Consider the following 15238-nt stretch of genomic DNA (forward strand, 5'->3'; position numbering starts at 1 on the left):
CCATAGGATGGTTCATGACAGTTCAGTGAGTTGAGCTACACTTCTGGGAAAGTTCCATACACTTGTGGCTCTCACTCACTGGGTGGAACTTCCCATGTCTCCTGCAGCGTTTTTTGTGGCAATGGAGTCAGCTCATGCACACTGGGTGGGATTTTCCTGTGGCATGTTTTGTGGCAGAGGAGCCAGCCCACCACTGGCCAGTGACGGGATCTTCCAGTCTTGCTGCTATAAATGGGGTTTCCTTTTGTTTGCACCCTCTGTTACCGAGGAACCCATGATGGGGAATCGCTGTCGGTAGGACCACAAGGTCCCACCAGCAGGCGAGAAAATCCAGCCAACTGACTATCCTTTGTTCCAATCTTTACCTCTTTTTTGTTTCAATGAGAAATTAAACTTTCAATAAAGTTCCCTGACATTTCAGTGGGAAAATAGCACTCTGTGATCAAGCATCGAAGCAGAAAGATTAGAAAACTCCTGTGTTACTCTGGACAGAGTGGGCTGTGAGCTGAATGAGAATGGAGTTCCCTTGGAAAAGCAGGGGTCAGTGTTTACATGAGGTATATGAAAAATTAAGATTTTACTGGCCAAAGGTTAGGGTTTGCACAAGATTGACTATTACTTGAGTATATACAGGATTTATTTTCCGCACCGTCAGTGAACCAAAAATGACAGCATTAAAGAATAGCAATATTTCAAACCTTTAAAAGCAGGGAATATCTATAACCATTTTATACAGCTACTCGGACAAATGTGACATTTCTTACAGTTCTTCAAGATCAGCTTTTAGCTCATAATGTGCAAATCAATCCATGTGGCAGGAGCTGAACTATTGTTTTAATTGAAAGGGCACATTGGAATACCACGTCACTCATTCCCTCTAATGTTCAATTGTTCAGTTAAACATTTATGCTTCTTATGACTGGAAGGTCATTACTTTAAATTGAATAAAATAATTATGGAACAACCTGTTGTTCCAGTTTATGATGTAATTGCAGATTATGAAACATAAACTGGGCGGCACGGTAGCACAGTGGTTAGCACTGCTGCTTCACAGCTCCAGGGTCCCAGGTTCGATTCCCAGCTCGGGTCACTGTCTGTGTGGAGTTTGCACATTCTCCTCGTGTCTGCGTGGGTTTCCTCCGGGTGCTCCGGTTTCCTCCCACAGTCCAAAGATGTGCAAGTTAGGTTGATTGGCCAGGTTAAAAATTGCCCCTTAGAGTCCAGAGATGTGTAGGTTAGAGGGATTAGCAGGTAAAATATGTGGGGGTAGGGCCTGGGTGGGATTGTGGTCGGTGCAGACTCGATGGGCCGAATGGCCTCCTTCTGCACTGTAGGGTTTCTATGAAACTGAAAAGTGCAAATGATGCACTGTGCTATATTCAAAACTAAACTTCATTTCAGATAATAATTGCCTTTATCAGCTGTGTTTACCAGGGCACCAGTTATATAAAAAAATGGTTTTCCAAGGCACACCATAAAGGTATAAATAGATAAAAATGAGTGCAGAGATACAAAAGGAAATTCGAGGGGGTGGTCAAATTCTTGTTTCAAAAGAATTGAGATTGATTCACAACTTGAGTAGGAAAGGAGGTGGAAGTGTTCAGGTAAGACATTGTAGAATGTACAGTTTTCAGCTGATGGAGCAAAGGAAGAGGGGGAATGTACAAGAGGGCAAAGTCAGAGCAATTGGGAGAGGGACTTATTTGTCTGTCTTAGTTTAATCTTTGGCTTAATCTGTTCTGGTGTAGCTCTAATTTCAGTTTACAACAACGTTTCTATGGTACTGGTGTTAATATTGTCAATATGTATACATCCAATTGTAGTAACTTAAGCCTAACTGTTTTTGCACGAGCGTAAACACGTTTCCGATTATTCAACACTACTATCCGTTATTTGAATCCCTTTAATGTATCCCTATTCCTCTCTTTATACACTGAAACACTGTAATAACTTGGGGAGTACCTGACTTTCCAATATCAGTCAGTTATGGGTGCAAGGTAACTTCCCTCATACTGATGCATCCTATTGCTAATACCTTCCAATCCCACTGATTTTGTTGAATATATCAGGCATGTTTAAAGTGTAGAGAAATTAATGCTGCCCTGATCATGAATACATTGGAGATCTTACATAATGCACGCTTAAAAATATGAACCATAGAAGTAGAAACGTTGGACATTCTTTCAGAACCTAAGGACCAGTACGGTAATCAATTTTTATGTCTGAGGGCTAAGTGAGCTTGGGTGCAGGCAAGAATTCTGTGGGCCTCAAAATCTCATTTACAAAGCTCTATTTTTAGAAGTTGTTCAGATTTTCAGTTGGTAAACTCATTTTAACCCAGAATCTGTTTAATTTAAATTCCCTTTATATATTCTGTTCAGGTGATAGCAAATCTACTGGTATCACTTAGCACTCAAAGGTAGAATTCACAATGCATAAGTCAGCATCCAATTTACTGGTTGACTGGCAAAGGGTTGTGTTTGTATAGATACAAATCCTGAAGTGATTGCTGCTCACTGCCTAGCACTGGTTGTTTATCCAATAAATAATTTCAGCTTTCATCTCTTGTCCTGAGTGTTTTACTGATGAGACTTTGGAGTTCAAGTTTATTTTCCTACAGTACAAAAGGATTGCACATATCTGCACCAATGAAATGACCCTTAGGACAGACCTAAAATATTTACCGAGGAAGTCACTCACTTTGAAAATATATTTATCTGTACCCTCAATATTCTTCCTAAAGATACCTCACTCCTGCTCACTCCTAATAGCCCACCTACAGTATGAACCTGCTGCTGACCTCCTGTAAATGTACAAAGTTGCTTTCAACTTTCAGGAGGCTTGCCTGTGGGACTGGTCTCGAGATGTTGAAACCAGAGACTGGAGTTCTGCCTTCAATGCCGGACTCGGACAGGACCTGATATCACAGGCAGCATAAAAACTCCCCTGGCCTCACACTTTACAGATGGTGATGGTGTTTCACCCATACGGAATTTGCTCAGCAGTTCAAGGAATTGGCAGAACCAAATAATAGTTTTAAACTTTTATCAATCTAATTGTATGTGCACAAGGCCCTGCTACTTGCACAACTATATTTTGAGTTTTAATCCTTCTCGTAGACAGTCCCTCGGAATCAAGGATCGCTTGCTTCCACTCTAGTTCGATGGGTTCTGGAATCCATTGCACATTGTGCAGACTCTACCACATATGGGGTAGGCTCTGCTTAAAGTATTTGGTAGATGAGGTGTATGGAGGTTTGTGTGCTCTCTTTGTCTTGACTTTGCCTCTGCACATTCGCAATAAAATCTCTCAGTGTGTTAGGTGCCTTTCCAGTTAAGCCTTCTCCATTCTGGTTGGTCACAAACCAGGGACTCCCCTGAGTTTGTGGGTACATTTGATCACTTTGTGGATGTTTTGAGGACATCCCTAAAGCATTTCTGCTGTCCTCCTGGGAGTCCCCTGTTTTGACAGAGTCCTGAATAGAGAAGATGCTTCCGGAATCTGGTGTCCATGAACTATGTGCCCCTTCAAACATTTAGCAACCTTTTTTTTTGGCCCCTTATTCCACCTATCCTCTCATCCACATTTTGAATGTAGGTTTAATGTGGGGTGGTGGGAAGGAGGTTGCATGGGTGCCAAAAACCATTTCTAGTGTAAGATGTGGAAGGTTTGATTATTAATAAAATTATTTATTTTTGCAAAATATGCTTCATTCATAAAATATCTTAGCACAGTATAAAACATTTCAAAATGGCCAATGCAGAAAGTACAATGATATTCAAATTTTTTACATCGATCACGTTGCATAAAATAACAAAATACTGGAATGGTACACCCCAGCCAGAATCCTGAGAATGATAGGCAATTACCAGAGTACTGCTGTGTTTAACATATTTTGGTCTATATAAGTCATTGGTGTTTCATCCAAATATTCAAATCAAGTATTCGGAATCTACTTTTGCAGGATGTTGTCCTGGTGTTAATAGGCTTCACTTAATTAGACTGCAACGGAAGACAAGAAGTATCTTTACAAACTAACTGATTAGCAAACTAACAGTCATCTCCATCTGTGCGTGGGCTTAAGGGTGACTTATAATTACAAGCTCTTTATGTAAGGGCTATAATAAACATCTTATCTCAAATGCTACACATTTGTGGAAGTGCCTATTTGGATCCCTTCACTTTAAGCACAGCCTGCCCCACATGTGGCACTTGTATTTAAATGTAAATGCATACGGGTTTGCTGGCCGATTATTTTATAAAATAACTAACCCCCCCACTAAATAATTTGCATTATTTAGTTGTTAATACCTTATGAACTGCAATGACATGTTTCAAGGCAAATTTTAGTGTCAGCGTAATTAAAGGTACCCTAGTAACAGGATCAAGAAAAAGAATTGTAGGATTGATTCATTGCAGAGCTACAAAGAAACTTTATTCAGTGATGGGGTCCGGGCCGCAACGTAAAAGGCAAAAGAACTGATTGAATTTATGCCAAATTAATTTTTATAAACATGCAACTATATCTTATAGTCAGGCAACTCCACTCCATAGCTGTGCCACTGTAAGGCCTCCCACAGTCTGGGAGGCCTTACAGTCCTTCAGATAAATAGCAGCTGAGAATTGAGGGAATGTTTTTATTCCATGGAGAATTTTCAGAGATAGACCAATAATTCATGAATGCTCAGTGTTTTATTCAAACAGACTCCATGTTTTGGACAAATGCTGGAACCAGCTTGTAAATCCTCTGTGGTTAATCCCATTTTGGATTCCATTGGAGGGGATTACCACATCAAAGAAAAACTGTCATCAGATATGACATCGTTTATTTTATCACCTGAAAGAATGATAAACATCCCTCCACTTCACTTTATGGCGTGTCCTTTCACCAATTTTAATGGAACATCCTTAGATTACCTTATACTATAGTGGCATTTCCATTTCCCATGTCAATTTCTGCAATAGGAGTTGAATTGAAATTGACAACTCTCTTGCTGGTCAAAAGAAGAAACGCAGAACACACTACATTCAGATGGACCCAAGTCACGTTTCATGGCCACGTAGAGTAATCTAGATGTTTAATTTACGAATGAGATGACAGAGAAAATTTCCTTACTTCTAGATTATCTGTGATGGTAATCTGTCCATTTGAGTAGTCAGTTAGACTCTCTGCATGTTCAGTGTGGCTCTATCACCTTCTACCTATATGTTCAGAAGACAACCTTAGATTGCACTCTTTCCTTTACATTCTGCTCTGTGCCACATGGGTTATACTATTTTACAAAAGATAACACAGTAAATTACATAGCATAACACTCTTTTAAGTATAAGGACAGCAGCCTTCATTAAATGTGTTTCTGTGAGAGGCTTTTATTGAACTGATCTTAAGATGTCTGCTTCCAGAGGCAGACTCATAGCTCGGTCACATACAAGGAAAACCGGAGGTATGAATCAGACTGGTTACATTTCAAAACCCAAACATTCCTCCCACCCACTTTCATATTGCACTACAAGATACAAATAAACATAAGCTCCATTCATTTGCAATTGAATTTCACATTCAAAGTCCTTCATTGACATAAGACCACAATTTGTACCGTTAAAGTGCCTCATGCCTGGGTCAGGCAGGCAGCGTGAACAATTAAAGGTCACATGACCCAACTTGCAAACAAACTGGAATTCTGAGGTCTCATTGCCATTTTAAAAGTACATAATGAGTGATCATAAGTTGAATTTCTCCCACAATTTGTCTCTGTGTATCCGAGTCACAAACCTCTACAAACTATAAAACAATGAGAAATCCTTTTAAATGAACGTGTACCCAACTATATTTGTATATAAGGTGTACAGATAGATGCAATAAAATAATATGTGCTCAAGTAGGCGCTATTAGCAGCACATAACACATTGCAGGCAAGGTTTCCCGGAAATTATCTTCTGAATGGCTGGGAGTAGGCTCTCTCAGCGCTTTCTCCCACTCCGATTGAGGGAATGATCAGAGGGATTTAAATCCTCGTAAAAATAACACAAATAAAAATGTGAAAATGGCTGTTGTGAAGAAGGTGGTCTGGGATTATTGTTTATAATTTGTACAATCTCACTAATGCCAAAAGATATTTTAAATGATAATCAGTAAATATGTATGCAAAATGTCACAACTAAACAAGACAATTATACGAAACATTGTGGCACTTTACTCATTTCTAATTGCTGGCTTAAGCTGAAGTGTCTGTGAGATGCTCATTGAAAGACAACAGTTCACATCAAGGGTAGTTCCTAACTAACAGAATGGGGCAAGTGTCTGATCAATTAAAAGCATAAGATAATTAGGCTGAGCTGATTACCTTTTCCTTTTAAGTAAAATAAAAAACACATTTGCAAAATGTTTGTAAGAAAGTCAGAGGTCAGCATTAACGCCAGAAATAATGATTTTCTCACATCAAGCCTAAAGATAGCCCACTGATTGGACAAAGGAATAAGGCATAGAATTCCAGAATGCACACAAGAAGAAGACGGAATACCATAGATATGATCAAAGCAAACTTTGTTTAAAAATCTGAATATAACATAGTTGGTGCAACCTTTTTTGCAAATAGTTTTCCTGTTCACTCTTATCATTGACTGCATATACTAAAGGTTTTTAGGCCATTTCTGTTAGTTCATTCTTACTGATTAAGAAAAAAGCTTTAATCTAGCAAAGAAATCATCTGTAAGTAATACTGTTACCACTGGGAATGTTTGCAGCATATAAAGTTTGCAGAGATATTTCTTTATTTTATTATTTTCGTAAAATATACTTCATTATTAATTAACAGCACACCAAGGACACTTGGGGGGTAAATAAAAATTGTAACTGTAAGCCTTTTATTAATAAGTAAACATTTCTACAGTACTGCAATACTACACCAAGCTGCAATGTGACGAATAACTCCAGGGCCTTTCTGCTGCCTTGTAGCAATTGCAATAATTGTGTAGCATTGCAGTGAGGGGCTTATGTCGTATGTAAAAATAATCGTCCCGCAGTCTCAGAATAAAATGTGAAGTATAGAACAACTGCAGTGCCTCAGTTTTAATGCTGAGTGCATCATCAGGTGTTATCTGCTTGGATACACAAAGCAGTACAATATGTTGTATATACAACATGCAGCCACATCCTAATATCAGCATTCCACGATTAGGTAGGTGTTACAACAAGATTGCATTATAAAAATTTAAAGACATACTAAAATATCAATTACTACTTGTGGTAACGTGCCTTTTAAGGGGCAATCCTTTGCAGGCCAGGTGATCGGGCCCTATGGAGAGGCTGTATGGGAAGTCGGGCTAACCTGGAGTGTGGACGCACATCCTGGGAGGAGGAGGGCCTTCAGTTGGAGCCAGGGAGGAGAAGAGAGTAGACCCATGCAAGAATTCTTTGTCAGACACTTAAATTGTATATATAAGTTATTATTAGCTAATGAACCCTTTGTTGTTGGAGCCGCATTGAGTCGCCTCCCTCTATTACACTGGCAATGAGAAAAACTCAGCCATCGGGAGATCGCAGTGTGCATTTAGAGGGGGAGACAGGTACAGATGCCCTTCAAATGACTAATTGGAAGATAGAGTCATTTGACCCAGAAGTTGAGAACTGACGACAATATATATCGAAAGGGTGCATTATTTATTCAGTATCACTGCAGGCGATACTACTGTCTATGGCCCACAAACTTACAGACTGGTGAGGAGCCTAATGCCCTGATGCCCCGGACATAAATGTGGAATTTTCCCATCCCACCCACCACAAGAATTGTAGCGGGTGGGACATGAACCATTCAAAGGTTCGTTGACCTAGGGCAGGATTTTCCGGTCTTAGGGTGAGTGTGTCTGGAAAATCCTGCCCTTAGTCTTTTGATCAAATAGTGGGATTGGTCAAAGACCATTTTAACCCCTGGACATCCATCATCGTGTTGAGATATAAATTCCATTCAACTGTGAGGGAACGAGGGGAGATGGTCTTTGGGTTTGTGGCCAGACTACAGTATTTAGCCGAGCACTGCAAATTCGGCCCAGCTTTGGAGGAGATATTAAGAGACCATTTGGTCTGCGCCAATCAAAAGTCTCACAATATAAAAAAGCCGTTGGCTGAGACTAAAATGTTTGGAAAAAGGCCATAGAGATGACCAGGCAACTGAATGTGCCAAACAAGGTGCAAGTCAATTACAAGGCGTGCCCAATGAGGTGAACTGTTTGTGGCAGGACCGGCTGCTGTGAGGAACAGTCTGAGTGAGGGTGCAGCCGAGTCCGAGAGAGGTAGAGCAACACAGGGATGGAAATATGTTTTCGGTTTGAGGGAGAGCACTCCCAGGAAACATGTTGGTGTAAAAATTATTTGTATTTTCGCTACAAGCAGTAAGGTAATTTGCAGACTTGGTGCAGAGTAAAACAAACAGGACAGAACACAGAACACAAAATGACAGTTAAGACAACACTGTTGAAACAACTGGCTGAGGAATCCAACAAGGGATCCAAAGCTTATATTTCAAACCAGTCCAACTCAACAAGGTGCCACCTATCGAGATAGTGCTGATGGTCAACAGCAGATCTCTAAAGATAGAAGTTGATGCTGAAGCCGTGGCCACAGCCATAAGTGAACAAGCATTCGGACACCTCCAGAAAGATCTGCAATCCTTGAGGTGGACTCATTTAGAAGCCATTTCATCTACCAATACGGAGAGAAACTGAAGAAAGTAGGTTAATGTTGGTGCCATTCATCATTGACAGCAAAATCCGGCCAATAAATCTATGCAATGTTTCATAGCATTTGAACAATGTTGCACCTAATATTTTAATTATGTTTAAGTAGTCACATGGTAGGATATCAGTTTTCTTCAACTAACCTTGGATTATATACATGATTGTGCATCGACGTGCTGCTTGAAAAGAAATCCTGTTCTATTCAAGTGATTTTATCAACAGCAACCTGTGATGACTGATATTATTGAAGAATCTGGCTGAGAGAGTTAGTGAGCTGGAGAGTGCGAGACAGACAACTTAACAAATGGTTCTATAGTTTCAACTGTGCATGTTAATTTAAATTCTTCATACTGTCAGGATCAATTATCCATTCAAACAGATTTCCCCAATTAATGTCATTTGCTGTAGATTACCAATTATAACAGTGATTATAGAATCATAGAGTCCCTTCATTGCAGAATGAGGTGATTCAGCCCACCAAGTCTGCACCGTCAACAATCCCACCCAGGCCCTATCCCATGACCCCGCATATTTACCTCGCTAATCCCGCTAACCTACACATCCGGGACACTAAGGGGCAATTTAGCATGGCCAATCAACCTAACCCACATATCTTTGGACCGTGGGAGAGCATCCAGCGGAAATCCATGCTAACACGGGGATAATGTGCAAACTCCACACAGACAGTGACTCAAGCCGGGAATTGAATCTAGGAACCTGGCGTTGTCAGGCAGCAGTGCTTATCACTGTGCCACTGAGCCGCCCTAACGTCATCAAAATTCACCATGATACGCAGGGGATACCTTAAGGCATATTCCACATGGTGTCCATAAATGTTTTCTGCCCAAGAAGCATGGCAACCTGTATGGCAGGTTCTTAATCCATGGTTTGAATATACCTCCTTGATTGCTTTCTGCACAATGTGATAATCCAGCCATTGTCCATAAAAGGATAATTTTAATGCCAGTTGGGATAGGAGATTGAGATTCACTATTGACTAATATATGAATCTGAATGAAATTCTAAAAATAATCATAAAACCTGGAAACTTTACAGATCTCTAATATAATCTGCATATCTGTAATCTTCTTTAAGAGGCAGTTTTATCAAAGTTGCGCTTGTTCACAAATCAAAGAGTAATAAGGAGGTATGATTATGTTTCTTGTCATTTTATCTCTGTTTATGAGTAAATTTATGTATAAACGGTGAATCTTGGTAACATCGTTGTTATAATTGATGATCTATAATAAATGATGTTAATTAGGGGAAATCTGCTCGAATGAATAATTGATCCTGGCAATTGTTTGTTCTACTTACTGCGAAAGCATCACCAGTTACGTGGACTGAACTCCGAGCCATCCTGTTGAGAATGGCCCTAAGCCAAGAGTGCTAACGTATCAATCTTTATCAAAACAGTATTGAAAGGAATGGGGAGTGATCCTGTTGGCCCTTCTCAAATTATCCTATTCTGCTTGTTAGCATAATAATAGATCTGATTTTAACTTAACTTGCCCAGTGGCTCCTTCAAATAGCCATATTAATTTCTGCGATTCCTACAGTATGGTGACCATCTGTCCTAGGCATGCAGGGGTCCTAACTAAGTCTCAAACAATTATGTCATCAGCGCCAAAAAGCAATTTTAACTCCTAGGATTGACATACACAAATGAACTGAGGCTGACAGCAATAAGTGTCAAACCAGAAGAGACCTCGTTGCTAAGTTGCTTCTTCACATTTTTGAAGATTCCTCACATCCTGAGAAGAAGTAAGAAAGAGTTCTCCTCCTGGCCCAGCAAGGAACCTTGGGCCTCTTCTGCCCAGGCTGCTATTTGGAAAGATATTTCAATATTCTACCTCAAAATAAACATCTCTAGATATTTAAGCTGGATTTGAAAACTATTGGTGATGTAAATAAAATAATAGCGCATTCTCCAAACTTGGCTTGAATAGGAACCACATTTTTTTTTTAAAAACAAGCTTTTAAAGTTTAGAACAAATCTTCCTCTTATTTCACTTGGTCTAAAGGATGTATAGAGGAAACACTGGTCCACAAAGGAGCCTGCTCAATTTTACATTAGTTAATGGAAATGGGCAAAATGTGAGTTTACAGTCTGTACTGCCCAATATTTCAGTAAGTGCTCAGCCCAAGTGCAAGCGCAGTAAAAAAAAAAATGCCACCAATACTTTTGTTATTTACTTGTTACAGACATTAAAACATTTTCACCAGGTTGATACCAGAGATGAGGGGTGTAGATTATAAGGAGAGACTGGGCAGATTGGGTTTGTTTTCGTTGGAATTTAGAAGGCTGAGGGGGGGATCTTATAGAGACCTATAAGATAATGAAGGGACTGGATAGGGTAGAGATGAAGAGATTCTTTCCACTTAGAAAGGAAACTAGAACTAGAGGGCACAGCCTCAAAATAAAGGGGGGTCAGTTTAGGACAGAGTTGAGGAGGAACTTCTTCTCTCAGAGGGTGGTGAATCTCTGGAATTCTCTGCCCACTGAAGTGGTGGAGGCTACCTCGTTGAATATGTTTAAATCACGGATAGATGGATTCCTGATCGGTAAGGGAATTAGGGGTTATAGGGATCAGGCGGGTAAGTGGAACTGATCCACTTCAGATCAGCCATGATCTTATTGAACGGCGGGGCAGGCTAGAGGGGCTAGATGGCCTACTCCTGCTCCTATTTCTTATGTTCTTATGTTTTTATTTGTTGCCTCTTTCAGCTTTTGCTTTGCTGTGGTTAGTATGCCAGGACTGTGCTAAATAATTGGACATTTTATAACAAGTCTGGTTAATCACTAAGCTTATACGAAGTTCAACAAATTGATTGTGCACACAGCCCGATGTGTTTAGGGACTGACACAATGCTTTATCTTTTAGTTAATTTGTCACCTATGCTAGTGTTGGAGTTGCCTAGCAACAGAGCAATGGCTGTGGGAACCACACAATCTCTTGCACTGTTTTTTACTTTCTAAGAAAAAAATATCTGTGAAGAAATGCTGGCCATCGCTTTCAAATAACTTTAAGATATTAATGGGAAAAACAATGAACTAAATTTTACCTTTAAGTACAAGCTGATATGCAGGAAGACTGACAAAATGCAGGAAGGGAGCGGGTGACAGTGGATGGTGCTGCCATGCCATTTTGTCAGCAGTGGGAAAGTTGGCCGATGGGTCAACCACCTGGAGCCCCGTTGAGGCATTTTGGGTGACCAACTATGCGCCTCTTCTACCTCCACAGGTATTTTAGCAGCTACAGGTGGGGTCGTGTTGGGTGCTGCCTCTGTCATATGGTTGAGCAACTAAAGCAGCTCCAATATTTCTGAGTAAATCCTAAACCTTTCTATTTGAGTGAGCGATGTTGAGTGCCTCTATAGCTTCATGTCACTTTTGTCGCCGAGCCATACCCAGAGATTCCAAGAGTTTGGTGGCAACATTTGGGTCCCCTAGAAGCTTTGTATTGTTGGAGTTCCTCGATGGGGTGGAGATGACAACTTCCCCCTGTCCACTCTGTTTAACCAATCTCATCATTTTGCCACATGCAGTCGAGCTAATATGCACTCGTAACAGCATACAAAGTGGAACCCATTCACTATAGAAATGTCATTTCACGCCAGGATCTATTTTTACACTAACTAATTAATGTGAGTTGTTAAATTAGAAAAAAGTACAAATGGCTCTAGATTAAATAAATTCAGTCATCCTAGTCCTCTGAGAGTATTAAAACCTCATTTTAGAGTGATTTGTAGTTCAATCAATAAGACTTTAAAACATCAAAAAATAGCGATAGTTTAGTTGATTGAGTTACATTTAACCATATGCAAAATATTTAGTAGGTTTATGATAGAAACAATGGGCGATTTCTGCCATCTGAGACTAAGGCCCGAGGTGCAGACGGGGAGCGTTTCAGTGCAGAAGGACACAACTTGGCCCATCGAGCCTACACTAACAATTCCACCCAGGCCCTATCCCCGTAAACCCAGATATTTACCCTGCTATTCTCCCTGATACCAAGGGTCAATTTACCATGGCCAATCAACCTAACCTACACATCTTTGGAGTGTGGGAGGAAACCGGAGCACCCAGAGGAAACCCATGCAGAGACGGGGAGAATGTGCACACAGACAGTAAACCGAGGCCAGAATTGAACCCTGATCCCTGGTGTTGTAAGGCAGCAGTGCTAACTACAGTGCCACCGCGACACCCCAGGCTAGGGTTGGAAGATGGTCCTCCTGGAAAAGAAGATGGGACTCCAGGGACATGCTTAGGCTAGAAGGTCGACTTCCTTGATGACATTAAAGCTGGTAGATCCACCTCATATATGCTACCCCTACCCAGTGCTGTGGTGTTGCAGGGTCTAGGGTGCCTGCCAGCATCCATCCCAAACTCTGGGGGCAGCCCTATACATTCTTCAGCTAAGTTCTGCATGCCACGTTGTCCCAGACATGTTCTGGACCGGTGTGTTTTCTCACTGGCACCAGGGAGAATCTGGTGTAGGGGTGCAATTCGAGTCGGACCTTCAACAGCATTCCATTGCTGGGATGGAAATCAGTTTCAAGCTGGCCTCCAGCAGATTCCCCAATACACCATAGTGGATACCAGTGGTAGATGTTAGGAATGGGTTAACTGAAACCTTGCACTTTAGACCTAATTTGTATGTTAATTGCTTAATAGTACTCACTAGAATATATAAAGGGGTTACAGGTGGCACTGTGTGTGTGTGTGTGCACGTGCGCATTTGTAAAAGAGAATAAAGTGAGTTTGTGAAGAAGCTGGACTTGCATCATCTTTTATTACTGGACTGCAACTGAGAGGCTTAACAGGAAATCTATGCTGGTGGGAAATCAATATATCGACCCCAGCCGAATGCCACCCCCACCCGTCAGGGAAACTGCTGGTCGGGGCATGGGAGAATTCTGCCCAATGACTATGTTGCTAAGTTATCAATGAAAGGTACTCCATTTCCTTCGGGCCAAAATAGTTATCAACAAAATAGAGATTCTGATGTCCGAGCACTGCCTGAACATTTAATGTTAAAGAATAATTTGTTGGTGTTTTCTTTGTATCAATCAAATGTGTTGGTCAAATTGTTACCCACAATGCTCTGCTTTTTTGTTATAAGACTGCATGATTGCAGAGTAACATATCTAAATTGAAGATAAAAACTAACATGACCAAAAAAAATCTAACTGCCAAATGAGCATGAAAACAGGAGAAAATCGCACCTTTTTTGGGGCGATGTAAAAGTCGAATCTTACCACACTCTGGCAAAATGTTTTGACAAGCTTGAAATTTGCCAGTGGAGGAAATTGGTTAGATCGAAATTGCCCGAAAGCCGGCTGATAGCAGTGGAGTGCGCAATTGCACCATTGCCTCTGCTGCTACAGCAGGCCTTCGTGGTCCATGACCCAGCCCCGGCTGCCACGGGATTCCACAGCCGATCACAATCCCCCACCGTGCTAGGAACGATTGCCATCCAACCCCCCACTGGCCCGGAATGATCGCAACTCCCCTCCTCCCTCCCCCCACTGATCATTACTGCAGAGTGCACAGCGGCCCCCTCCCTCACCGATCGCGATTGCAGAGTGGCAGCAGTCCCCCCTACACCCCCACCAATCACTGTTGCAGAGTTGCGCAGTGGTTCCCCCCCGAATGGTCTGTTCCCGATCTGGCTCTTCCCCCTTGACAATGCCTGGTGCCTGATGGAGACTGCCAGGGTGCCAGGTGGGCAGTGCAAGTGTGCCAGGCTGGCACTATCCAAGGGGCACCCCCCCACCCCAGACCTCCAGGAGGGCCCTTACTGGCCTCTGGTTCTACTGGGGAAGCCATCATGTCTGATCCCCGTTGATGGGAAACCATACATAATCCTCACCAGAGAGAACCTTCCCTTGCGAGGTCACAGAGGCAAGTGAGCCCAGACGATTTAAATTTAAATATTATAATCAGCCTCGCACCCCGCAGGGCGTGATGGTAAGATCAACCCCATTGATTTGTTTTTAAAAAAACAAAGTAGCAGGACTCTTTATCAATGAGAAACTACTGTGTTATGAAAACAATCAATCAATCTCGAATGACCAGTTAGGCGTACCAATGAATCACTTAAATATTTTTGAAAATGTTTCCATCTGACATTTTCCCCTTTGGTTTTCCAACGAAAGCTCAAAATTAAGTGTTGAAACGTATTAAAACAGAAATCTGCAAATTTCACAATTGAATGATCAAATTTACCAGGAAGCCTGGAGGGTGATTTTCTGACCTTCCTGCGCCTGGCGCAGATTGTGCCGAACCTGGAAAATAGTGTGCAGGCCTGAAAATTGGTTCTGCGTTGTTGACCCGCCTTTTCGGAACCAACTTGATGAACATAATTGAATTAATTAGTTGGTGATTGGTCCAACAGTCATCGGCCCCTGTCATTGCTCTGGTGGTGTGGACATATTTGCAATTCCTGGGATGGATGATGGTGTATTCTGTCAGGTGCCAGTGCTTGGACCATGGGTGCGG

The 15238-nt window shown here is 41.4% G+C and overlaps 1 protein-coding gene across 1 annotated transcript in view; it reads left to right on the top strand.

Annotated features, from left to right (window-relative positions):
- The window catches only part of lhfpl3 (LHFPL tetraspan subfamily member 3), a 277200-nt gene that overhangs the window by 127774 nt on the left and 134188 nt on the right, over positions 1–15238 (top strand). The window lies entirely within an intron of this gene.

Source organism: Mustelus asterias, chromosome 19 (assembly GCF_964213995.1).
Source record: "Mustelus asterias chromosome 19, sMusAst1.hap1.1, whole genome shotgun sequence".
NCBI lineage: Eukaryota > Metazoa > Chordata > Chondrichthyes > Carcharhiniformes > Triakidae > Mustelus > Mustelus asterias.